General features: G+C 42.7%; 1 non-coding gene across 1 annotated transcript; it reads left to right on the top strand.

The window, feature by feature from the left end:
- The first annotated feature begins 15,283 nt into the window (after positions 1-15,283).
- Positions 15,284-15,355, top strand: TRNAA-GGC. Its single transcript has one exon. It is a non-coding gene; the product is annotated as a tRNA-Ala (tRNA).
- The last annotated feature ends 219 nt before the right edge of the window (positions 15,356-15,574 follow it).

Raw genomic sequence — 15,574 nt, 5'->3', positions numbered from 1 at the left:
AATGGACGTGATGTGATTTAACTGAACTCTCCCCTGCTGGAGGAAGTTTACATTGTTTGGACTCCCCCCATCCACACAGGACACCTCGGGCTAAGCTGAAATATAAATGAGCAGCAGGGGAGAGATCCTTGCAACATAGATAACCAGATGCAACATACGTTACGGTTCTGGACGATGATACAGAATTATTTTAAAAACTCCTCCCAATCGACCAGGAAGAGGCACAAAGGACAGGAGAAAAAAAAAAATGGAAAAACAAAATGGGCAGAGGGTGTAAACAGGCAATTCAGAGAAGAGAAAAAACATGGTCAATAAATATATAGAAAAGATGCTTCCTTTCCGGCAAACAGAGAAATACAAAGTCAAACAGTAAGAGAACATCGCTCCTATGCTCAGTAGTCAGACGTGGAAACACCTGATGGGGCCCAGTGCGGGTAGGAGGAAGCGGGTTTTCTCAAACCCTGCTGGAGGGGGCACAGCTGGACAACCGCTACATTTTACACAGGACACCCGGTGGGCCCTGGAAGCCCACTGCCGAGCTCCCTGGCCCCAGATTCAAGGCTCCTTCCTGGTCCGGGGCCAGGCTGCAGCTTTGCACCGAGCAGTGGTGATGGGAGTGTGGGGCGAGAGCCTGGATCAGCCTGGATCACCCTGGAAAAGCAAATACTCAGCACCCAAATGCCAACTGGGACAAAATACCCTCCTCCCAACCTTCGGCCCTGCTGGCCATAGCTGATCACCCTTCATCCCTTCCCCCAGGATGGCATCCATCCCCAGATTCCTTCGGGATCCCTATTATAATTCAGCTTCAGTGGACCTCTCTCTGTGTCTCCTCCCCCGACAGTTTAAGACAGTGAGGCCTGAGCTCTCAGCTCTGACTGCCGGAGTCCAAGTCCCACCAGGGGATGCACCCCCTGACTTGCCTCTGCTTTCCACTTCATAGTCTTGGAGTGCCTGCAGGAGTGAGAGCGTGACTATAAGCTACCACTAATTGTCTGAAGTCTACCTAGGGACAAGGTTTAAATTATTTCCTAGGGTACTCACTAATTTTCACTGCATCTAAAAGCCCCAGGTAAGCCCCTCTCAGATATCCCAGCTCTACAGCTTTTGCATTTATGACCTCTCCGAATTTTTTTGACGATTTATTTTACTTGGGTCCAGAGATGAACTGAGTCTGACATAAATTGGACTGGGTCCAGTGTGGGGCCTCAGGTACATTTTTATTTAAAAAAAAAAAAAAGAAAGAAAGACAGAGAGAGAGAGAGAAAGTGGGTTCCTCTGAGTACCAAGAACTGAGATTCTTCCATCTGGGACTCTGGCTAAGAAGGTGTTTAAAATTTATGGGCCCAGATCTTTGTCTGAACAAACTCGTTAACCTTACTAAAGATAATCGTGAATGACAGCGGCCACAGTGGGAAACTTTTAACCCTGATAAGCTTATCCATTTATTAGGTGCCCTAGAGAAAAAGGAGTCCCAGCCAAGAACTCAGAAATATAGAGGGAAAATTACGTTTCCTCCCCTGCAGTTCCTGGACAATGCAGGTGGGACCCACTGGGATACCCCACTCACTCTGGAGCCTCCAGATGGGATCCTGGGAAAACTGGCAGATGCTGGAGAAGGGTGAGAATTCTTACAAGTTCAGTTCTCCTGGATCTCTGTCTGCAGCGCCCAGTCAAGAGGGGAAGGTAGAAATTCACATTGTCACTTCCTTTCCAAATGAAGATTCTGTGAATTTGGTTCCAGAGTACCCTTTGGTCATTGATTCTTCCCATCCCTGGGACAGGTCTTGCTGTCTTGTTTGTCTTGGTTCTGTGCTGGCTTTCTGCCTGCCTGGGGCACGCAGGTAGTCAGTTCTTGCACATGTGGGGCACGCAGCTCAGTCATCATCTTGGGGTCCCCGAAATAGGGCCAGACAGAAATGTGGGTTGTACCCATTTTCAGCTAATATCTACTGACTGTTGGCAGCTCTCAGGGGAGTTATCCAAGTCTTTCTTTCTTTTCATCTTCTCTAGGAGTTGTTCTGAGTCTTGCCAAGGATGCACCTTTTGCATCCTCCCTGGGGGCAGCTTTTGTGTCTATATTTAAGCCGTAAGAGGTTTATTGCTTTTGGTTTTGAGTCATTTAAAAAAAAAAGAAAGAAAAAGGAGTTGAGTACTGGCAGGACTACAGGGTTCCCCTTGTATCTGAAAGTAGAAGGTACCCGTGAAACCTTTCATGAACTAATACGGCGCAAAGTGAAGAAGCAGTTACCTTAGGACACGTCTTGCTAACGGCTGCACAAAATAAATAGCAGACTCAGTTCGCAGCTAGTGGCGGCTCAATGCTGAGATGCTAAGTGTAGTTCTGGGGAAGGAGCCTGGCGGTGCCACTCTCACTGCTCAGGGCGCATGCTGCCTTTATAACAGCTAGATGCAAAATACACACTGTATGCTATTTTTGCTTTTTTTCATAAAAGTGAAAACCTTCTTCCGATTTCTTTCAATTAGCAAAAACAGGTACTAATGTAGGTCTCTTGTAAAAGCAAAGTGGCATAAAAGTGAACTCTTGAAAAGGCGAAGGGGTACCTGTGTTACTATTTGTTCAGGCTAAAACCTGTTAATAATATGTTTGAAAGGAGTTTTTAAAAATGAATGCTATGGTTAGAAGTTGGCCAAATTGGGAAATTGATATTCAGAATCTTGTGAATGAAAAGTGTCGCCGGCCATATCAGTAAACAAAGGGTGCTTTGGCCATCAAGTTATCAGACACTACTATCGCCCACGGGGGATGGGAGGGAACTCAGGATGGAGACAAGGGGGGCAGCCCAGCCTCTGCAGCCAACCCCAGCGGTGCCCCCTGAGGGAACCCAGGATGGGTAAGAACAAGATACTGGCCCTAGAGAGCTAGGTGCCTGTCAAAGGAATGATTGCAATGAGCCCAGACCTTTGCACCTTCCCATACATAGAAAGCACTAAACTCCTTAACTTGAGATATCTAGTATTCTTTAATTAACAGTCATCTTTTGATGTTCAGATTGCCTGGTCTTTGGGACAAAAACTCCTGTATATCCTGGTTTCTCCCCTGCTTCTTCAGAGCAGTCTTTTAGAATGACCTGAGAGACTGCCCCCCCCCCCCCGGGCTCGAGTCTGCAGAAAGTCCCCCAAATAAAACATAACGCTCAACTTTTAGGCTGTGCATTTTTTTTCTTTTTCAGTTGAAAACCTGATAGGAAAAATCCTTTGGACCTTCTCCCCTGAGATAAAATCCATGTAGGAATCTACTGATGTCCATCTTAGTTGGAAATCTTCTCCCTGGGACGAAGATGCAAACTGAAGATGACGTAGTTAGATGTGTGAGTCAGTCCCTTGATGGCATTCTGGTTGCAACCCAGTTCTTTGAGGAATTAAAAGCAACTGCAATGACTTACAAATCTGGTTTTTACAAGAACAGAAATGTGGCTCTAGAAGCCAATCGAAGCCCACCCTATCCTTTTTTCATTAATCTCAAACCTCTCAAACGTCATCTCAAAATGCTTGCAGGTACTGTAAAAGAACAGGACATTGGAAACAAAACTTCTTGGAGAAAAACTTCCATCCTGTGTCTTTGAGCTAGTCTCTACCTGGTCTTCTCCCGGAAAAAACTTCTTGGAGAAAAACTTCCATCCTGTGTCTTTGAGCTAGTCTCTACCTGGTCTTCTCCCGGAACCCAGAGTGATTATCTCTTTGAAATGCACACTTCAGGGAGATAATTCCTTTACTGTCCAATTATTGTCTAAAACTGCTGTATGTCACAGAAATAACTAAATTTCCTTTTCAAATAAACTCTCATCAGCTCTTTAACCAGGGTCATTTTTGGAAACCTTTTTGTGGTTCACAGACAGTTACTGCTTTACTCTGATGTTTGCAAAAGTGTTGTCTTCGAAGAAATTCATGGAGAAGACGGACAAGTAGCCTGGAATACAGGTTTCTGATAACTTTAAGATAATACCACTGAACCGGGTCAGAATTTCCAAATATCTAATTGAAACACTAGAGTCAAGCAAAATAAGAATTAATGACATGAGACTGAATACACGGATGACAATGATTATAATTTTTAATGACTTTTTGTTTGAAACATTGCTTGTGCTTTAATGTTTTTGTTTTTCAGGTGTAAGGAAATCTTTCTTTCTTTTCTCTGAAGCTGTCTATGACTTACAGCAATTGGGTAAATTATGTCTTCGTAAACAGAATTGAAACATTTACTTTTTCTCCCTACCTGATCCCTCCAGAATCTGAAAACTTGAGCATTCGTATTTTCATGGCAATATAGTTCTTGGCATAAGTTCAATTAAGAATCTGTTTTCCTTATAACGGGACACAATCGGAAACATTAGTTATATTACCAAGACGTTGACTAGAATGCCATCTTTAAGAGCAATATGCATAAATCAGATGTGATCAGACAGTTTTAAGGAGCTAAGGCTGACTTTATAGAACCAATAAAACCACTTGGAAAAAGTCACCTGGTATCTCATTTACAAGGTTCTAAGCCTTAGCAGGTGAGCAAGAAGGTCATGTCCTGGAATTCCCAGAAACATAAGGAAATTTGGGGCCTTCAAAAAGGAAGGAATTCACCCAAATCTATAGAGCAAAGTCTGATGGTGAATCTTTAAGTTGGTTCGTTAGCCTAGAGAGGCTTTTAAAAGTCAGGGGATTTTTTTTCTTTCTTTTTTTGTTTTTTAAATAAAATTAGGGATTCCTTATGAAAAATCTATCAAAACTAACTTTAAAAAAGCCTATATGGTCAATTTCTATGCTTGCTGCACTTATGTAAATAATCAGGCTAAGTTTAAGGAAACTAGACTTATTTTGCAAACAAATTAACCTTACTTTGAGTAACCTTTATAGACATGGGAGGAACTATAGAGAGAAGAACTCTGTTTCGATGGAAAAATATGGTAACCGTTGTGGGTATTAAATTCTAGTCCTGTTCAAAATCTCTCAGATTTTGTTATTTACTTGTAAACTGACTGGATCCTGAATTCTTCTCAGTTTTCTCAAATATCTGGCTACAACCCTCCAAACTAATATTTCCAAATTTCTCCCGCTTTTCTGACTTGCAATCGTTAAGAACAAAGACTGCCCTTGAAAGTCGTTGGAAGGGACCATACCAGGTCACTACCCAGATGGCAGCCAACCTTCAGGCCCTTGAACTTTGATCCACATATCCCAATTAAAAAGGACTCCTCCACACTCCTGGAACTGCACACCAGCTGGAGAGCTAAAATTAACATTGACTGGAGAGGTTCCTCCCTAGAAGCAGGTGACACCTTGAGGTGGACGGCTCTCCAAAGATCATGAATCAAGATTTTTCACCTCCAACAGGAAAACTTCATTTCTTTTGCTTTGTCACTTCTTAATTTTTCTCTCTGTTACTGCCTGGGAAGATAATGCTCCTTCACTCTGGCAACTATCACTGAACGACTTTCACCAATACAAGACATTAGCAAACAATTCACTCAGCTAAAACAGGTTAATGGGACTTCAGACACAGTCTTTGGTTTATTTGACACCAGTTGGTTTGGTCCATGAGGGTCTTGACTGCGGAACACACCTCAGCCTCTTGGTAGCGTCCTCCTGATAGTCATTATTGCCTCCCTGGTGCTCTGTGTTCACTCAAGGGTCTTAAATACATGTTCGTGGCCATCAGCAGTATATCACATGGGCTCACTTCACTTGGAGAAAAAGAAACAAGAAGAACAATGAGATGAAAAGCAAAAACCATCCTTCCACAGACCTGACATCATAACTTAAGATTTTCATGACAAGGACAGCTTAACCCTGATGGTGACTGAGAGTGATACTAACACCAAATTTTTTGACTAATCGCTTATGTATGAGAGGATGACCCAAGGAGGGAAATTGTTAAATTAATTAAACAAGGAAGCCATTAGGCTGAGGTGGCTCTGATGCCTTAGGATCTTGCCTACCTAAGCAAACCAAAATCTAACCTTGGATGCCTCAAGACTGGAAATCAAAACCTTAGAGCAGCCAATCACAGACACTCAACTGGGCTTTCCTAAAGGAAGCAACTGCTTAAGCTAGAGCCAATCAAACGATTTTCTCATTCTGCTTCCACCTCTTCCCTATAAAAGTCTCTTTCCTAGTTCCTGTTGATGGAGTGCTTAACCCCTCCCAGTCTGGTGCAGTCTGATGTGAATCCTGTTTTGCTCAAATTAACTCAAAATTTTTGATATGCCTCTGTCTGACTTTTAACAAGACTCATCTCAGACCCATCCTAAGCCCCCTGCACATCTTACTGCACCATTTTTCTAAAAAGCCCCATTTTGGAGTCTTTTTTGGTGAACTCGGTGTGGATGACTAGAGAGTGAGATTGCACAGGAGACGGAAGCTCTGACAACACGAGGAAAGCACTTTTGTGCCCCAGTGATGAGTAGGTGGTTGATTTGTATTACTTGGAGGCCAGAGCCCTGTTTGTGGTTATGGATGGAAGAGGCAAGTGAGCAAAGGGTTAGTGGAGAGACGCTATGGAGAAAGGAGCTTAGACATGGTTTACTAAGAAATCGACAGGACAAAGAGACGAAATGAAAATGTCCCAAGCGGTTTCAAGCAAGTTGGAAGGACATCCTAAAGACAGCCAAGAAAATTAAGGGTGTGTGGGATAGAAAGTCATTGTGTGCGTCAGAGGCAAATGAGCAGAACAGGCAGCCATGGGGTTGACCTAAAGACAGCTCTCAGCACCCGCCTGTGACCTTACCCTTAATGAGCACAGAGCGAAGTTCATGTTCATTAGTTAGAGCAGAGCAGCTAGATGATTTTATAGACACAATTGCATTGGCAGAGGGTGTTTTCTTCAGTACATTTATTACATCATTTCCAAAACCAACAGTGCAGTACAGTGCTGTGGAATGGAGTTTTCCAAAAGACACTGTTTTTCAGTATTCATTGAGCAATGGACTCTTTGATTGGATTTACTCAGACAACAAATCGTGGCTACCTTCAAAAGGGAAGACACCCACAGCGTGAAAAGTGCATCTCCTTGTTCGCATCTCCTCCACCTTGGATACAACAAAGACGAAATCTCTACCATCCAGCGGCATTGGGAAATTTTCTTAACCTTGACATTGGTTCTCTTTGCTCTTCCTGTCCAAACTCCACATAGTCAGGCACCTTCCAAAGTCTACATTGCTGGGAATTATTTGGAGGATAAAAGTTCCCAGGACAAAGTTTCACGCTTTATGTAAGCAAAGCCTCATTTCTATTATTTCCCATTTAGCCATGAGCAATTAAGCTGGAAACACCAATGCAAAGTATATTTGTGATGACTTTGCATGTTCTCTGACATGAACCTCATTCTCTTTGGGATCAGCAAAACCTTCACTGGTGTGTACAGACATCTTTGTGGTCCTCCTCCACTCTTGCATGACTAATTCATTTATTAACTTGATAACACGCAAAGTTGGTCAGCAGAAGGTTGGTGTCTCAATCCGAAATTAACTTCTCTTTTGTTTTTGTCTAAAATGAAGCTCCAAATGATGCTTGCTGTTTTGAGGGACATTATCTGCTCTTCTCCACATCAAGTCCTCTCGGGGGTTCTTGCTGCCCGTGTGACTGAGAAAGTGCTTAAGGAGGGGCAAAGGTTTCTTTCCTGCTTCCAGCCCAAAGGTACCCTCTAGAGAGCTGTGACCTTGTGGCGCATGAGATTTAGAAAAAGAATAAGGAGACTATCAAGGGGATACGAGCAGAGAATGAATGAGGGGAAAAAAATGTAATAAGACTCTGGACGGATTTGTTTTTATTGTCGGTACTTGAAGGGGTCTACAAATCTTTTAATAACTTGGAAATCACTGGAATTAAATTGCCATTAAGAAAAACCCATAGAATGGTTCAGAGATTATATGAATATCTTAAGGAAAAAGACGTTGTCTTGCCCGCATCCTCATTAACTCTTTACCCGACTCATGATAATAACATGATATCAAAGAGAAACAAGTCCATCCGGGGTGGGGGGTGATGAGGGAATTGACAAGCAAAGAGAGAGTGAGCTACTAGAAAACAGTGTCCATTGGAGGAATGAGTGGAGAGATGGAATAGGAACCCCAGAACTTCAAAGATTTCAGACCCATTGGCAAGATTACCCTTCATGGGGGCATGGATGCCTTGTATCGGAACCCACAGAGTTCAAAAATCACTGTGCCTCGGGCAAGTCCAACCCTGTGGCGAAAAGGATTAGCTTGAGCCTTTCAAACATTCCATTCAAATTAGTCTTCTTCGTTTAGTTCTATGTTCACTCAAAATCTCTCTCTACATGTGCCTTTTCTTCCTGTGAGACTCAGCCTACAGAATGACCTCACTGACCCTACAGGACTTTGAACATGAAGATGCCTGTGAAGTCATTTGCATTAAAATTCAGTACGTTGGCATTCTCTTAGGTCGCTACGTTGTTACAGTGAGATAGATGACACATGTATGGAGTCCTACAGATTATAAGGGCACCCCTCTCTGTGACATCCTGATGTACAGATCAGTCTTGTCACCTTGCTTAGGATGATTCTGCCCAAAAGAAGGGGATACGTCACAGTGTCTACAAAATCAGGTGTCTCTGCCCAGGAGGTATTGGCTGAACCCAGAACCACGGAAAATTCCCACAGATAATAAAGGCTTCCCTGCAAGATTTCTTTGGAGGCAGCCTGCTGGCATCTCAAGCTCTGAAAGCACAGAGTTAAGTCATGCCCACAGAGGGATTAAAGCACTCTTTCCTCTAACTCCAGGAATGAACTAAACCCCCAGAAGTGTGTGGGACACTGTGTAAATGCAGTCCCCAGGATTGGCAGAAGAGTATTCATTCTTCTTTAATATTATGACTTCAATATTATATATGTTGGTGGCTTATATCTGAAGAGCGTTTTAAAGTCACGCACCAAACGTTGTACAATACATAATTCCATAAATTCTCCATAACAGCTATGAGAGAAGGTTGCGGCGTTGCCCTGCCTTACAAATGAGGAAACCAGGACCCAGACAGGTTGGGAGTTTCCCCTAAATCACACAGTGGTGCAGCCAGGAATTGAACCCACCAGGCTGCCTTTCTCCGGAGCCCACAGGCTTAGTGACTCCCTTGTTCCAATGGCTCTTTGCTTTTCTTCTCATAAAATGGCTCTGGTTACAAATGGCACCATTAAAGCCAGTGGCCTGGGGTCAACCTAACCGGCTCAATCACTCCACACCAGAGGGATGCTCTGTTCCGTGATCACTGACTGTAACTGCACTTCGGTCCACAGTGCCTGCCCCAGCTCACCGGGGCTGAGAACACACGCCTATGAATGAGTACCTGGCTGCCCTGGTTGGTGTGCCCTTTCCACGCGAAGCCAGATGCAAACAGAAATCTCACTTTATATGAAGGCCACAGCTGCATCATCTTCACCCCAATGTTAGTCCGTAATTTCATTGCCATCAGAAATTTTTACCTCTACTTTTTTTTTCATTGAAGCATAATTAGTTACAATATGTCAATTTCTGGTGTGCAGCATAATGTTTCAGTCATATATGTACATACATATATTTGTTTTCATATTTCTTTTCATTATAGGTTACTTCAAGATACTGAATATAATTCCCTGTGCCATGCAGAAGAAACTTGTTGTTTAGTTATTTTATCTATAGTAGTTAATATTTGCAAATCTTAAACTCCCAATTTATTTCTTCCCGCCCACTTTCCCCACTGGTAACCATAAGATTGTCAGGTCTGTGAGTCTGTTTCTGTTTTGTAGATATGTTCATTAGTGTCTTCTTTTTTCTTTTTTTAGATTCCACATATGAGTGATATAATATGGCATTTTTCTTTCTCTTTCTGGCTTACTTCACCCAGAATGATGATCTCCAGGTCCATCCATGTCACTGCAAATGGCATTATTTTATTCTTTTTTATGGCTTAGTAGTATTCCACTGTATAAATACACCACAGCTTCTTTTTCCAGTCATCTGTCGATAGACATTTAGGTTGTTTCCATGTCTTGGCTTACTTCTACTTTGAACATAACTATTCTCTTGTGGAATTTCTGATTTTGCTACTTTCTCTTTTTTCACAGGAGTTAAATACTTATTTTCACTTAAAATTCTCCCAAACTCCTCTGCTGTTCTAAACACTCTTCCTTTCACTTTCATATCCCTCAAAACTCTGCTACCTTTTTTTTTTTTTTTTTAAATAGATCCATGCTGTCCTCAATCTGTGAGTTTATACTTTATTCTTCAAATACAAACTCAGGAACTGATGTGTTTCATGGATCTCCAAATGAACAATGGGTGGGTTTCCAGAAAATTGTGATCCTATGACACAAGCCTCAGGTATAGATAACTAAGAGCAGAGAGCCTGTCCCTTCCCAAAGACAGAAGTTTGGCAGCAGGAAAGGTCTATAAAGGGGACCCCATTTTATAGGTAAGGAAATTGGACCACAGAAGCCATTCGATTTGTTCTGTTTCCAGCTAGTTGATGGCCGAGTACATTGACAGTGCTCAATACATATTTATTGAATGAATTCATAAATAAAAGAATGATGATAAATGTATGGTTGGCCACTGCCTCCCTCTACTGCATTCTAAAATATAAACCAGAAAATATCTCCTGTTTACAACCAGCTCAATGGCTTCTCATTACTCTTGGTATAAAATGAAAATGTTTTACCACAATCCACACTTGTCATCCTTACCTGCCCTCCCATTGGGCCAGGTACATTCCCATTTCAGGATCTTTGTGGATGTCAGTCCTTCTGCCTGGAATGATTTCCCCTCAGAGCTTCAAGAGACCAACTGTTTTACTCCATCAGGTCTCTGCTCCTTCATGAAGCCATATGTGTCTGTCTCCTCTACCTCAGACCCACGCCTCATAATGTGGTCTACGTGTGGCCGTATCTCCAGCACCTGCACATGCACCCAGTGCGTGGAACACAGTAAACGCTCCGTTGAAATTTCTTGATTAACAGAGCCTCATGGCTTCCATGATAAAATATGATATGACCTCCTGCAGCCATGGGTATCTCAATTTATAAATACATATAAAGCGTTAGTGCAAAACAGAGTGAGTCCATTAAATACCAAACACAGAAACGTGGCCACTTCTATCAAATTTTGGGTGAGAATCTCTTTAATTTGAAGCTGTCACAAGATTTACCTCTTGGAAGTGCCCATTTTTCTACTATCGTGTATATTGTCGGTCTAGAATAGCATAGAATGATGACCAGTTGATTTCCCACCTACCTGTCTTTTTTTTTTTAAGTGCAGAAAGAACACTTACAATGAGATCTACTCTTTCAACAAATTTTTAGACTTACAATACAGTGTTAACCACAGGTACCACCTTGTACAGCCGATCTCTAGAACGTCTTCATCTTGCGTAACTGAAACTTTATACTAGTTGAAAGGCAGCCCCCGTTTACCCCCCCATCCAACCCCAGAAACCACCACTCTACTCTGTGTCTATGAATTTGATGATTTTAGATACTTCATACAATTGGAATCATACAGCGTCTGTCCTTCCGTGACTGGTTTATTTCACTTAGCATAATGTCTTCCGGGTTCATCCATACAGTCATACAGATCAAGATCAAGATTTCCTTTTCTTTTGAGGCATATGTATAAATTCTTTCTAATATATATATTCTTTATCCATTCACCATCAATAGACACTTAGGTTGTTTCCATGTTTTGGCTGTTGTGAATAATTTTGCAATGAACATGGGGGTAAAAATATCTTTTTGAGATAGGAATTTCATTACTTTCAATTTCACACCCAGAAGCAGCATTCCTGGATCATACAGTAAGTCGATGTTTAATTTTTTGAGGGAACCTCCACACTGTTTTCCATCGTGGCTGCCCAATTTACATTCCCACCAACAGCGTACAAGGGTTCCAGTTTCTCCACATCCTTGCCATCCTTTATCTCTTGTCGTATTTGATGATCACCATTCTCACAGATGTGAGGTAAAAATCACATTGTGGTTTTGGTTTGCATTTCCCCAGTGGTTAGTAATGCTGAGCATCCTTTCATGTGCTCTTTGGCCATTATCCTTGGTTCTGCTGCTCCCACAGAGACTCATTTTCCATTGGTTCCTAAGGAAAAGCAGTCCCATTTTAAGTCACAAGACTTCTCTCAGCGAAATGGCCTTGACCCTTGGACACTCGGCGCCATCTGTTAGAGTGAAGTCATTGGATGGGTGTTTCTTCAGACAGCAGCAGGGAGCCTGCTGCCCCTCTGCATTCTGCTGGTCATTCAGGGGGGTCTGCGGTGAGGACGGCATGACTCGTGCCCTCCAGGAGGACCCACGTGTGAGGAGGAGCAAGGCTGGGAGGAGAGTGGGAGGTGGTGTGTGGAGTTGGCGTCTATCCCCTTGTCACATCACGACTCACTGCGCTTTTGGTTCTGTGCCCGAGAACTAGCTCACAGGACGGTGCTCTTCAGAAAAGGAGCCAGGCAGGGAGCAAGGCTGTGACGTTGTCCTGGAGGCACATTTGCTTGTCCCTGCTTTATTTTAAGGCACTTCTGTCATCACTTCTCTCTGGAGGCTGGGCAGGGCACCTGGCCTCTGAGGAACCACACATGATCCAGCTGCCTCTGGCCAGGCGGGTCCCCCTGGCCGAGTGGGGGCTCCCCCAGCCCCTGAGCAGCTGTGGGTCTGAGTGTCTGTCCCGCCCTGCCCTCTCCTAAGGGGCCCCTGCAGCTGCAACTGGTTACTCCTTGGCCTGGAGCCGGGACCTACCCTGGGCATAGCCAGTGCCCTCCCTGAAGCCATGGAGATGCTCTGATCCCAGATTTATTTTGCTTCTTGTGGTTTTTCAGAAGAGAAAAACCTTAAGCTTACTTATGCCTTCTGGAAAAGAAAAAAAAAAAAAAAGAAAGAAAGAAAGAAAGAAAAGGCATTCTCTGACTGAGGACGAGACTCCTCGCACCCTCCAGCGTGAAGATGCTCGCAGGTGCTTCTCGGCACCACAGGACGGGCAGGGAGGGGTGTGGGTCGCGCCCTGATGTGGTTGTGGGTGAGGGAGAAGATACAGAGCTGAGATGTCGGCCACATCTGGGTTCCCAGCCTGGCTCTGCTTTTTCTAGCTGCCTGATCTGAGCCACATCCCTCTTCTGGGATGTGGGATTGAGAGAAAGCCCGTCTCACAGCGGATGAAATGAAGTCCAGGCTGTAAGGTGCCCAGGACTGTGATGGGTCCTCAGCCTGCCTTCTGGACTATGAATTATTAATCTTGGATGGTTTCTGTGGTTTATTATATGGTTTTGTTCCTTTGGTTTCCAGAAACAAAACTCCAAAGAGTCAGTAGTTCAAAAACCAGGGTTTCATTTACTCATCATTTCCGTCACAGAAAGCAAGCCTGGGTTATCCTTTTTTTTTTTTTTTTTTCAGAGAAAATAAGTATGTTGAAAAGAGATCAGCTTTCCATTCAAGATGTGTCTCTCCTCTTCCTGTCCAAAACATAGGTGGCCATCTAGAGACTGAAGCGTGACTGCTCATTAAGCTCCGTCCTTACTGAATTTGACCCAAAGTGGATTGGGTGATGGAAGGCTAAAAAACAACAACAACAACAACAACAACAAAAAACCATTTGATTCATTTGGAATCTAGCCTGCCTTACACCAGGCAATTTTATTTGTGCTTTGAGATTCTCATGTTCATTTAATGGCCAAAAAAAAAAAAGGAAAGATGAAAGAAAGGAAGGAAGGAAGGGAAGGAGGGAGGGAGGGAGGGAAGAAGGGAGTGGAAATCTTGAGCAAGTAATGTTTGGCCAGCAATCACTACTCATCTTAACTGGAATTCAGGGTCTCATTCATAATCTCTCTTTAATAAATATTTTAAAATATGACATACGCAGGAAAGGACAAAATAATATAACAAGTATTCATATTACCAACCCATGATTAACAACTGGTAATGTTTTGTCTTTATTTCTAACAGTAAAACCATAATAATAATACATTTTATCAAGTTCTTACTATGTGCTAATTTCCACATCCCTTCCAGAGAGGGCCTCCGGCCAGGCCACAAGTCTCAGATGTGGATTTTTCATCTTTTTTTTTCATACTTGCATATTTAAGTATAAACATTTATATACATAAACAGTTTATAGATTTCTTTGTGTGTATTTTTAAAAGTCTCACGAATAGTATGATGTCGTACGTACAATTGGGCAACTTAAGTTTGTTCACTCAGCATCACGCATTGGCCGAGCCTTGTTGATATCAGCCTCTCTAATCCATTTCTTTTAACTGCGATGGATCAGTTCATATTTCATTTATTCTTTCCACACAGATGAACATGATTACAAATCATGCATCAGTGAAGATCATTTTACACGTCTCATGCTCATATTTGAACACTTCTAGAAGTTGAACTATTATAAATACTCATTTTTATTAGATGACCACAAAATTTCCTCCAAAGGACCTATGCCAATTTAAATGAGATGCGCTGCAGATGGAATTGTACAATGGAATAACCGCTACGGAAGGAAAATTGCCAATAGTTCCTAAAATTTAAAATCTACTTCTCTTTGACTCAGTGACCCCGCTTCTGAGAATCTGTCTGCTAGTTATGCCCCTCCGTATGCATTTCATGGCATATGAGCGAGATTATTCACTTCAGCGTCGTTTGTGACATCCAAAGACTAGGTGTGTGTTATATTTTTGTGGAAGAAAGAGGAAAACGAGCAGATGTAACTGGACTTTCTTGTTTCTTGGTGAAGAATTTTTTAGTAAGTTCTAAATGCATAGACGTGGTTACCTACAGATGGGAATGAAGAATGCTGTGGATTCCCTGTTTCCTTCTGGGGCTTTGACCTCTGGTTCCCAGTCCACAAGATGTGTTTTAAAGCACTTAGTCAGTTTGTTGTGTTTGTTTGTATTGAAAACTTTAGGTTCCAATGATGGTTCAGTCTGCCATCTTGGGTCTTCTTTTCAACGTATTCCCAACGCCTTATTCTGGAAAGAACTAAATACCTTAGATGAGGGATCATAATGAAAACTGTGGGATTGGAGCTGGAATTATGTTTGCCAGGGTGTTCATGATGGAAAGACCAGTTGGAGGGGGAACACACAAGGCATCATTGCAAGTCTTCCTCTGCCCTGGTGCTTTTTAAACTCAGTTTGTACAAACAGAAATCTCAGATGCAGCTTCTTGGTGGACAAGGGGGTCATGACTACATCCATCCGTCTCAGCCCACACTGCTCTCTGCTCTGTTTACATCAGTGGCAAAGAGATCATTCTCTGTAGACATGTCTTTAGCAAAAGTCAAAAAGGAGAGGGCTGGGGGTATAGCTCAGTGGTAGAGCACGTGCTTGGCGTGGACAAGGTCCTGGGTTCAATCCCCAGTACCTCCATTAAGGGGGAAAAATAAAAAATAATGATAAATAAAATAAAAATAAATATATGTAAAAAGAAAATAAAATATTTTTAAGCAAAAAGGAAACCAAAACTGACTCGAGTATGTTTCAAGAAAAAAAAAGCGAGAGCCCATTTCCATGTGGAGGTGAAGAGGATGTGCGTGTTCCGCGTGCAGAGCTGAGTCTGATGGTGTCGAAAGCACCATGTCTTCTGCT

The sequence above is a fragment of the Camelus ferus genome, chromosome 7 (genome assembly GCF_009834535.1).
Source record: "Camelus ferus isolate YT-003-E chromosome 7, BCGSAC_Cfer_1.0, whole genome shotgun sequence".
Classification (NCBI taxonomy): Eukaryota; Metazoa; Chordata; class Mammalia; order Artiodactyla; family Camelidae; genus Camelus; species Camelus ferus.
Note: the sequence above shows the minus strand (reverse complement) of the source record. Positions and strands in the feature narration are given on the sequence as shown.